Source organism: Giraffa tippelskirchi, chromosome 1 (genome assembly GCF_054371585.1).
Source record: "Giraffa tippelskirchi isolate mGirTip1 chromosome 1, T2T-mGirTip1v1.2.pri, whole genome shotgun sequence".
In the NCBI taxonomy this organism is placed as follows: domain Eukaryota; kingdom Metazoa; phylum Chordata; class Mammalia; order Artiodactyla; family Giraffidae; genus Giraffa; species Giraffa tippelskirchi.
Window position 1 is genome coordinate 105,302,482 of NC_137275.1, and position 11,426 is coordinate 105,313,907.

Genomic DNA, 11,426 nt, shown 5'->3' on the forward strand with positions numbered 1-11,426 from the left:
ACACACGACACTACTGATGCTGCCTTCGCTCTGAAATGCAGCCCAGAGTGGACTTGGATTTAGATAGTGAGCAGGGTGGGGCTTTGGCGGGCTGTTCTGTCTTCTGCCCATCACACGGGCTCTCGATCCTTTGACGAGTCATCATTTTGATGAATGAAAGCATAGGCTGAGGGATGAGAATCTGTTTTAATGAAGGACCCACAGGCCCTCTAAAGTAGGGCAATTCTTCTCTTTACAAAGGAGAAGATAAGTAGTAAAATGGCTAATTATTGATTTTTTTTTCTATTCAGCTACTTTTTCACCCTCACAAAAATACATATTCTTAGATCTTCATTTCTCTAAGCCAAAGAGCACTTAATGACAAGTCATCAGAAAGCAAATGTGCCCCAAAACAAGATAATTTGTTCTGACTCAGTCTTGATTTTTCACACAAAGCCCACTTCTGTATGCTCAAAAGCACTGCAGTTCTCTCTTCTGGGAGAGGCAGTGAGCTCCTCACAAGTTCTCTAGGCTCTCTTGGCGTGTTTTCAGTTCCCAACCACTGCTTTGCGGCTCAGCGTTACCCGGCCCAAGCTCTCTCTGCTTGCGGCAAGTCAATAAGTCGGGAGGCGAGTTGTTGGAACAAAGGATAAGAATTTTAATGAGAAAGCCAGCAGACCCAGAAGATGGCAGACTAGTGTCTCAGAAAACCATCTCCCTCAGTCCCAGTTCAGACTCCTTTTATACGCAAGAGAGGCCCACAACCAATCACCAAGAAGGACCACTCAGGTGGCTGGTTGACAGTTGCTCTTAATGGTCGCTTGCTTGGGGGAGGGTCCCACTGTGGCACTGACCCCTGAGAGAGCAGGCTGCTAGAGCTCACGTCTGCCCTGCTGCCAATAGAAGGGAATTATGAGGGAGGTGTCTTCACTATTGGTTTTGCTGTCATACTGCACCTGGTGCTGACGTGACAGTGCTCTGAATCTGCAGCAAGAGCTCCTGGACAAGAACGAGTCTGTGGTCATCGTGGCCCCCAAGTCCTCAGGGAAGACTACGCCTCCTACTACTGCATGGAGAGGGTGCTGCATGAGGGCAATGAGGGGGTGGTTGTGTATGTGACCCCCACCAAGGTATGTCCTGGGGCTGGAGGTCATCCCAGGGTGACAAGGGGGTGGTCGTGTATGTGGCCTCCATCAAGGTACATCCCAGGGCTGGGGGTCGTCCCCGGGTGACGAGCGGGTGCTCGTGGACGTGGCCCCCATCAAGGTAACAATCAACTGAATTTTCTCATTTACTCCTGCACCTCCTCTTTTGAAATAAGCCCATGGTCATGTGGTAGATTAGCTCACTTTATTTTTTTTTTTTCCAGTTTATTTTTTCAGTTTTTATTGAGGTAAAATTGACATGTAACATGTTCGTTTCGGGTGTACACCATAATGGTCAGTAATGGAGTATATTGTGACGTGATCACCACAGTAATTCTAGTTACCATGAATCACCTCATACAGTTATACCTTTTTCCCCTTGTGACGAGAACTTTGGACTACAGTCTTGGCAGCTTTCAGGTACACAATGTTGTTCAGGTACACAGTGTTGTTAACAATAGTCACTGTTACATCCCAGGACTGACTTACAACTGAAACTTTGTACCTTTTGACCCCTTCCCACATTTCCCCCGCCCCCACCACCATCCCCACCAACCAACAGTGTGTTCTGTTCCATGAGTGTTACTTTATCTTCTGTGTTTTCTCCTTCCAGTTTGAAAGCCTAAAGTAACACTTTCCTTGGAGGGTTGTGAGGAAGAGTCTGGACTTGCAGCCTTGTCGTTCAGCTTTTTGCTGTAACTGAGCGAGGCACTTCCATTTTGCTGGGCAGTGTGGAGTCACTAAGGACCCCACATCACCTCTGCCCTCCATGGGGCATATCCAGTCTGCTTTCGGGCGCCAGTTCCTGGCCTGTTCCTCACACCCAGTGGTTTTGCCATATTTGTTTTATGGCTAGAACCACCTAAAGTCAAACTTAATGACAAAGTATGATCTTTGGTATTTAGACGAAAGTTTGATTTCCACGAAGTATAAGTTTGCATATCCTCATTTACAACCCCTTGTTTTCAATGTGATTATTCTTAAGAAAGGCAGATTTAGTTGACATAACTTTGATTCTACAGATTAAAATGAGATCTCACTCCATTTTATTGATGTTTTTAGGAAAATGTAGCGTTGAGTGACTTAGGGTCAGACTCAGAACCAGATTGATCAACATGTTTAAATGAAATTAGCACTTTAGTTTTTATCATAGCTTTTCCATTTTTCACACTTGTGAAAGCAGTAAGTGTTCATAGTAAGAAATGAATAAAAAATACATCAAGAAAAATTAAGCTTACTGGAAGTGGAATTGGCAGTTCAACACAGTACATATTCCTTTTCTAGAAGTTTTAGAACCCAAAAGTTTAGAAGCCAAATGACTCTTCTAAAAGTTTAAATCTATTTTTATTCCCTCTGGCAGTGTATGGAAGTATATATTCTCTTATTTTTTAACAACATTCCTATCATTAAAAAATTTTATTTCCATGCTGATAAAAAATTTCCATCTCATATTAAATCTGTATTTCTGTGATTACTGACTGGAAAGTCTTCCCATATGATTTCTGGGCAGAATATTTCTTTCTTCGTGAGCTACTTGTTCATGAAATCTGGCCATTTTCTTTTCCTTTTAGTGAAGGGGAATTCCCTTTTTTATTGATTGGCCAGAACTGTATTTAATAAGTATATTTCTTTTTTTCTCCAAATTATAACCAATGTACCTTTGTCATTTTGTCTTTTTACTATATTGTGCTTATATTAATGGTATTTTGTTAATATTTGTGTAGTCAGATTTATCAGTATTTCCATTTAGCTTTGCCATGTGTGTGCTCACATATATGAAAATATGTGAAATTGTTCACTTTCTAGTATCTTTATGCTAATGTTTTCAAGTTTATATTTTAATCTAGGTGAAACTTTCTAGGGGCACAAAGTATGAAGTAGAGAGATGTGTGTGGGTTTGCACATACTCAGCTGGCCGCCACCTGCCTGGTCTGGGGTGAGGATCACCTGTACCCTCACAGATAGAGTTCTGGAGGCCACCTCTAAATATGAGGACCACATGTCCACCCCACTGCCCACCTCGGCCATTCTCCTACACAGACTCATGGCTTCTCTCTAAGCCTTGATCGCCCAGGGATCAGCTGTTTGTTTCTCGTGTGGCAACTCTTCCTGTGTTTCCCTCTGATGAAGCTGTTTTTCCCATTTTACTTTAGGTGGAGGCTATGACCAAGGTTTAGGCATAGTCACCCAGCTGGTAGACAGCCTGTGGGTCAGTGTATGAGGGCAGATGGGAGGAGAAGGAGGTGATGAACCCCCTGCCCCCGCCCCCAGCAGCACGTGTTTCCAGACAGGGCCTGTTGTTCTCTGAGGTTTTACCAGTGCTCTGTCACATGATTCAGTTCAGTCTCTCAGTCGTGTCCGACTCTTTGCGACCTCATGGACTACAGCACGTCAGGCTTCCCTGTCCATCACCAACTCCTGGAGCTTGCTCAAACTCATGTCCATTCAGTCGGTGATATCCAACCATTTCATTCTCTGTTGTCCCCTTCTCCTCCTGTCTTCAATCTTTCCCAGCATCGGGGTCTTTTCCCATGAGTCAGTTCTTCCCATCAGATGGTCAAAGGATTGGAGTTTCAGCTTCAGCATCAGTCCTTCCAATGAATATTCAGGGTTGACTTCCTTTAGGATTGACTGGTTTGATCTCCTTGCAGTCCAAGGGAGTCTCAAGAGTCTTCTCCAACACCACAGTTCAAAAACAACAATTCTTCAAATCTGCCACGTGATAAGTGGATCTCTTTCCTTGACAATCAGGCCCTTGTCAATTAAGTGGCAGCGACCATTGGAAATCGTTTTAACAAAAATGTGCCAAATGGGGAAAGTCTGTGTGGTGTTTTCACCTGGGACTATTGCCACGATGCCCTGAACTCTCAGGTAGGATGCATGCTAACTAATGCATTGGTTGCCAGCGTACACGGTAGCACTCAAGAGTCTCTCTCAGTAGAAGTGCGGTACCTCCCCAGCGTCTTGTACAAGTAATATTCTTGAGTTTACAAAAAGCATCATCTGGTTTATAAGTGGATTGAAAATGATCTGAAAAACCCCATGTTATAAAAAGTAAAAGCTCCGATTTCCATTCAGAGTAACTGTTTCTTTATCTTTCTCGATGAGAAGGATGCTCGTCATGGTTTCAAATGTTAACTTTATGGATGGACTTAACAGTTTTCCTTTTTACTGAACTCACAGAAAACGGTTAAAGCTAAACAAACATCCTGTCCCAACTTCCATCATTGTTAATTTCTTTTTTTAGATTTTTTTTTTTTGATGTAGACCATTTTTAAAGTCTTTATTGAATTTGTTACAATATTGCTTCTGTTTTATGTTTTGGTTTTTTGGCCGTGAGGCGTGTGGGATCTTAGCTCCCCCACCAGGGATCGAACTCACATCCCCTGCGTTGGAAGGTGAAGTCTTAACCACTAGACCACCAGAGAAGTTACCCCATCATTGTTAAGTTTTAATAAATGTTTTTCAACCTAAACTGAACCTCAGGGTCAGATTTTGAAGAAGTAAATTTGTGACAATTGACTCCTTCTATTGTTAGTACCTTGATTGCTCATAAATAAGAATTTAAACTTCAAAGCTGATATTTTACCATTTAGACCTACAAAAATTGCAGTTTCACAGTATTCAGAAAAATACATTGCAGCTGTAGTGAAATGTTCTCTGAAGCAGTATCGTATTCTAGCTATTAGCAGCTCCATTTAGGAGTTTTAACTCTCTCTTTTATATTCTTTGGAGAAGGCAATGGCACCCCACTCCAGTATTCTTGCCTGGAAAACCCATGGACGGAGGAGCCTGGTAGGCTATAGCCCATGGGGTAGCTAAGAGTCAGACACGACTGAGTGACTTCAATTTCACTTTCACTTTCACTTTTATATTCTTAGAAACACATCGGTATGTGGCAAGCGCTCAAAGTGTTCTTGTTTGTGGGTGCTCATCACAGTGCCTGCCTGCTTTGAAATTCTGCTGCTGGCTCTGTACCACCAGGTGTGGGTGAAAAGGATCAGATACGTCATATTGATGAGGTAGGCTTGAGGTTGTTTCTCTGGGCTGATTTCCTGGTTGCATCAGCGCTACACTGAAGATGTTTGCTGCTTCAGGGCTTCGTCGTCTGTGTGGAGTTTCTGTTGGGTGGCAGGGGACACCGGCTTCTCCGTGAACCACACCAGTCTGTCTTTAGGCTCCGTTTTCCTGATCTGGCTCAGGACCGGGTATCTGTGTCTGCGGGCCTCTGGATGGCAGAGGAGCTGTCTGTGGTGACCCCAGTTTCAGGGGAGCCGAACTAACCACCAGGACATAGGTTTTCCTGGGCAGAGATTCCAAAATACAATCTTTGATCCCTAAAGCAGAGAATTGGGCCTCTAACAAGGATGTCAGTTACATAAGTTATCTTTTCACTTGTGGTCCCAGCAGGAAACCAATGACATACTCAGAACAATTCAAGAAGAGCATTTTCCAAAGGTGTGTGTATAGTCGGGAGGGGGCACTGAGGGGTTAGTGCAGTAATGCCAGGCAAGGAGCCCACCCCTTGGCCTAAGGGGACAAGGCAAAGATGCAGTCCTTGAGGCCCACAGGGAGGTTCTATGCGTGCTGGCCGCTTGGGGAGGGCAGCTGCCTTAGTGAGGGTGGCGGGGGCGGGGGGAGGCAGGCAGGGGGGCACAGTTGGCTCAGGGCAACCCTCCAGGAAGGGAGCTGGTGGCACTAAGACCTCATCCTCATTCCCCTCAGGTCTCTTGCCCAGGCTCTCATTCAGCCAAATCCGATGGACCCAGAGAACCCCAGAACCCTTTTGAAGTAGCCTCTGTGGCTCAGTTTCCCAGGGCAGAGAGAGCAGGTTGGAAAATAGACATTTATAGGGCAAATGAAGGGTACTGAGAACGTTTTTACAGCAGAGTGAGAGTATTTATTCAGAGAGGCTTACAGCATTATAGAAGAATTCTTCCGCTCTAAGGGGCTTTCAGCTTGAAGGGGAAATGATGATAAGCCTGTGTTTCGCTTAACTTTTCCTGTGTGAACTAGGAGCCACCAAGCAGGCTGTATTTTTGATTTGTTTGAAGCTGACTTCTTGTGTTTATTTCTGCTCAATCTGTATACACTGCATCTTGAAGGCCTTGAATATTCACATTTGGAAAACATCCAACAGCTTTGTCTTTGCACTCCAGGGCCTTGAACTGTACTCTTGTCTCCAAGCTCTGAAATGGAGTGACATGGGGGACCTCAGCTTCCCCAGCTTCTGTAAGGGTAAAGCTGGAGGTCTTTGGAGACTGATGGTTCTTCTGGCAGAGTCAGGGAAGAGTGCCATGTGCACAGACTGTAAGGCCACCATTCAGCTGTGTTATCTGACTGTGTGTGGTCAGTCCCTCAGTCATGTCCGACTGTTTGCAACTCCATAGACTGTAGCCCGCCAGGTTCCTCTGCCCATGTGATTTCCCAGGCAAGAATACTGGAGTGGGTTGCCACGCCCTCCTCCAGGGGATCTTCCCAGTCCAGGGATCAAACCCCTGTCTCTTGTGCCTCCTGTATTGGCAGGTGGATTCTTCACCACTGCGCCACCTGGGAAATCAATAATAAATAGAATTCTCTAGGCAAGAAAACTGGAGTCAGTAGCCATTCCCTTTTCCAGGGGATCTTCCTGACTCTGGGATCGAACTCAGGTCTCTTGTGCCTCCTACACTGTAGGCAGGTTCTTTACCATCTGAGCCACCAAACCAAATGGGCAAGGGAATTGTAAAAAATTATCTAATAACTGTGATAGTGAGTCATTTCCAGTTGATTGCCAAGTGTCAGTGTAATCTGTTTAAAGGAAACCAGTGTGAGATGAAGTATTTCCTGCCATATCATAGACAAGGATGTCACAGCCTTCAGCTGTTTTGGCCCTCCAAATGTGAATTTCTGAGCCCCGAGGGTGGCCAGGAAGAACAATGCGTGCTATCTGGCAGCCATGGAGCTGCCACCACTCCCTATGGTGAACAAGGAACTAAGGATGTGAATAATCACATCACAGGGCAGTGGCCCCAGATAGCTGAGATGCATATGAAAGGGATGATTTCAGTGAGCCCAGACTCTTGCATCTTCCCATACACAGAAAAGTGCAATTCCTTAATGAGATATCTCGTCTTCCCTCAGTTCAGTTCGGTTCAGTCATTCAGTCATGTCTGACTCTTTGCAACCGCATGGACTACAGCACGTGTTCCCTGATTAGCAATAATCTTTTGATTTTCAGACTACCTGCCCCTTGTTGCAAGCTTCTACATTACCTGACTTCCCACCCTCCCCTCCTCTCCCTGTCTCCTCAGAGCAGTTCTCTCAGGGTCACTTGAGAGGCTGTCTCCCGGGCTTGATGCCCTAAAAATTCCCACCAAATGAAACATAACTCTCACCATGTTTAGTTTTTAACTAAAACCGTGTCCTGTGATGTGATTATTCACATCCTTATTTCCTTGCTCACCATAGGGAGTGGTGGCAGCTCCATGGCTGCCAGATAGCAGGTATTGCTGTTCCTGGGCACTCTCGGGGATCAGAAATTCACATTTGGAGGGCAAAATTAGAGGAAAACTTATATTTTATAAGTTGACACCACTTTTGAGAATCTTCCCTAAATCTAGTTCCATTTGCTTTATCGGGTCAAAGGACGTTCATGCATTCGGCATAGAAGCAGTGTCTCCACAATGCCAGGCACTGTGGGTGTGGGAATGCCCAGGTGTGAGCCACAGAATCACTGGGCAAAAGGGATCAGACAGCTGAGCATACGTGTGACTGTGGCAGCCCACTTCCCTGCATATGGTGATGAGAAGGGGCAGCCTGTCTGACTGTGATGATGGCCAGCTGGGGGATAGGTGCAGCCTGAGGACAGCTCTGCAGTGCTGGTGGGAAGAGTCTTCCAGTGGGTGACACTAAACCGAACTCTACAAGTCCAAAAGGGGGTAAGAGCATTCTAAGCAGAGGGAACAGTGTATGTGGAAGCTCTGGGGTAGGAAATTTGTGTTCAGGTGACAAAGCGAAGTCCGGTGTGTCTGGAGAGAAGTGAGTGCACGAAGGGAGAGAGGCTGGAATGCGGCTGGAGAGTGGCTGGTGAGGGTGGGAACCCCCAACACAATGTTCGCCCTGTTCGGGAGTCTGTATTTTGTTCCACATGTAGTGGGAAGATATTGAGAAAATGTAATTGGGGACGTGGCCTGATTGAGTTCATCCTCGAGACGTGTCTATTGGCTATGATGTGAAGAGTGCAGGGGTGGGCCCAGGGGAGCTGGGAGGTCAGCCAGGAGGATATTGTAGATGACCTGGGGGCCATGAACGTGGAGAAAATGCTTAGATTTGAAAGATATTTTGGAAAGTAAGATACAGAGGAATTATTGATGGATTGGTTATGGGAATTAAAAGAAAGTGTGTGTCAGGATTTTGTGTTGGCTGAATTTGTCAGTGTTTATGTAAACTTGGCATGGTTGGCCAATATGAAACGATGTATGATGATGAGTCAAGCTTCCAGGTCTTATTTGCATCTGCTATTTTTAAATCAACTGGAAAGCTATTTAATTTGTTTAAACTAAAACAACAAATAAAAGCCATTCACCAATTTCTCCCACACCCACTTCTTGTAACTACATGCGTGTTCTCTATATATTTGAGCTTGTTTGTGTGTGTGTGTTTTAAGATTTCACATGTGAAATCATTTTTATGTCTGACTTATTGATTTATTTCACTTAGCATAATGCCCTTGACGTCCTTCCATGATCACAGATGGGAAGATGTCATTCTTTTTTGTAGTTAAATAATATTCCATTCTATGTATACATACTACAGTTTCTTTATCCATACATCCATCCTTCAGTGAACACTTAGGTGGCTTCCTATCTTGGCTGTTATACATAGTGCTGCAATAAACATGGGGGATGCATATATCCTTTTGTTTTCTTTGGATAGACACCCAGAAGTGGAATTGCTGAATATAATTGCAGAATATGGCAGTTCTATTTTTAGTTTATTGAGGAGCCTCTGGTACTATTCTGAATGGCTGTAACCATCTCACATTCCCTCTAAAAGTGTACAAGAGTTCCTGTTTCTCCATACCCTCGCCAACAATATTTTTTTAAATGTGTTTACTTAGTCTCTGAGCAATGGACATTCAGATTGCTTTTTAAAATATTTTTGTTTATTTTATATTTTTATTTTTTGGCTGTGCTGGGTCTTCACTGCTGCATGGGCTCGTCTCTAGCTGAGGCGAGTGGAGGTTTCTCTCTAGTTGTGGTGCACTGGCTTCTCAATGCAGTGGCTTCTCTTGATGTGGAGCATGGGCTCTGGGGCATGAGGGCTTCATTTGTGGCACATGGGCTCAGTAGTTGCAGCTCCTGGTCTCTAGAGCACAGGCTTAATTGTTGCGGTGTGCAGGCTTAGTTGTACCTTGGCTTGTGGGATCTTCCTGGATCAGGGATTGAACCTGTGTCTTCTGGATTGGCAGGTAGAATCTTTACCACTGAGCCATCAGGGAAGCCTCCAGCCAACACATTTTATGTGTGTTCTTTTTGGTGGTGGCTGTTCTGACAGGTGTGAGTGATACCTCATGTGGTTTTGATTTTCATTTCTCAATGATGGGTAAAGTTGAGCATCTTTTCAAGTAACTATTGGCCATCTGTTTGTTTGCTTTGGAAAGACATCTTTCAGACCTCCTGCTCAGTTTTAATGGAGCATTTTTGTCTTTAATAGGTCCACTGTCTTGGTGGGGAAACTGGAGCAGAAATCTGGGAGCATCTCATCATTATCCACTGCCCCTTCCTGGCTCTTTCCGCTACCATCAGCAACCCGGAGCATCTGACTGAGTAGGCCTGAGCTTCAGTCTAGATAGAATACTTATCTGTTTTGAATGTTTGAATGTCATCTTTTCTATATGTGTTCTGGAAAGTTCCATAACCACCTGATGAATCTCTTACCTTATCTCTGAATATTCAGGGAATACACTCACTCCTCCTGGCAGGTGCTGAGCAAGGCCACACTCTGTAAAGGAAAAAAACCAAGGGTTCCCCCAGCTGGATCTGCAGTTGAGTAGGAAATTTCCCCCGTATCTCAAGAAAGGCTCACCAGAAGTGATTGATTTATTTTTCTTTTTCTTTGTCCTTCTGCAAAGAAATAGAATTAAAATAGTATCATGGCTCCCTGGTGGCTCAGACAGTAAAGAATCTGTCTGCAATGCAGGAGACCCAGTTTCCATCCCTGGGTCAGGAAGATTCCCTGGAGAAAGGATAGGCTACCCACTCCAGTATTCTTGCCTGGAGAATCCCATGGAGAGGAACCTGGTGGGCTAGAGTGCCGGAGTCCAGCTCCAGTGGGTCCAGGGGTTCCTTCAGGAAGGATGGCGTCGGTGATGCGAAATGAGAAGACACAGCGAATCTTAGCGTCTCCAAGTGTCTCCCGACTTTATTGTTTTCAAGACAGCTTTTATATTTTTAGTGATACATAGAAACAAATGTAAAGTATAGAGTCATACCAAATCAGCTTAATGGGTCGGCAGTTTTGACCATTATTGAAACCGTTTGCATCTCTTAGTTACAAAAAGTTTCATTATGTTTACATCATCTTCTGGCCCGGGTGCCTGCCAACACCCCGTGACTCTCCATTGACAGGGGTCGACCAGCCAGAACACTCCTGCATCCGGCACAGCAGGAAAGAATTCATCAACAGAAAGCCTCAAGGCAAAACCTGTCTTCAGTAATCCATCCCACGCCCGAGCCCGAGGGAAAAGAATGTGGTCCCATAAGGTCATGGTACAGCAAGTTGAAACAATGTAGCGCAAAGGTCAGTTCTTAGCAAAAATCACCAGCTAAATTAACAATTGTCTTATTATTTGTATTAAAGCTAAACTTTTATCTCTTAACTATTATGCTTTCATTATATAGGCTAAATATGTTAAGAGCAAAAACATAGTGAGTAAATATAGATTAAGTAACAGTTTCATAAAGCAATATTTCTTATATTTCCTAATAAGCCTTCTTTCCTACGAAGGGTTCTGTGCCCATTGGGGCTTTCTGTGCAGAGGCTCTCAATGCTGTTTTATTGTTAAGGAGCAGTCATGCACATTAGTTCCAAAGGCACAGGCACTCTTGTTAAACAGACTAAAATGCTAGCAAGGGAAGTTTAGATTAAAATACTCTATATCCTAGATAATCTAACAGGGCGCCACCGTTCGGGGGCCGTATGGATCAGGGTTCCAGATTGATCTATTTAGGAAGAGATCAGGAAAGGCCTTTTCCCTAAGTCACAGAAAATAAGAAGAGGTTTATTATAGCAAGCATCAGAGAGAGAGATATCATCTTT

General features: G+C 44.4%; 1 pseudogene across 1 annotated transcript in view; it reads left to right on the forward strand.

The window, feature by feature from the left end:
• Positions 1–10,907, forward strand: part of LOC145515742 (putative ATP-dependent RNA helicase DDX60) — a 37,897-nt pseudogene extending 26,990 nt beyond the window's left edge. Inside the window, exons 6-10 of the transcript XR_014060990.1 lie at positions 970–1,109; positions 3,876–3,995; positions 5,037–5,146; positions 9,822–9,934; positions 10,736–10,907. The product of XR_014060990.1 is annotated as a putative ATP-dependent RNA helicase DDX60 (transcript). The remainder of the gene's footprint in view (positions 1–969; positions 1,110–3,875; positions 3,996–5,036; positions 5,147–9,821; positions 9,935–10,735) is intronic.
• The last annotated feature ends 519 nt before the right edge of the window (positions 10,908–11,426 follow it).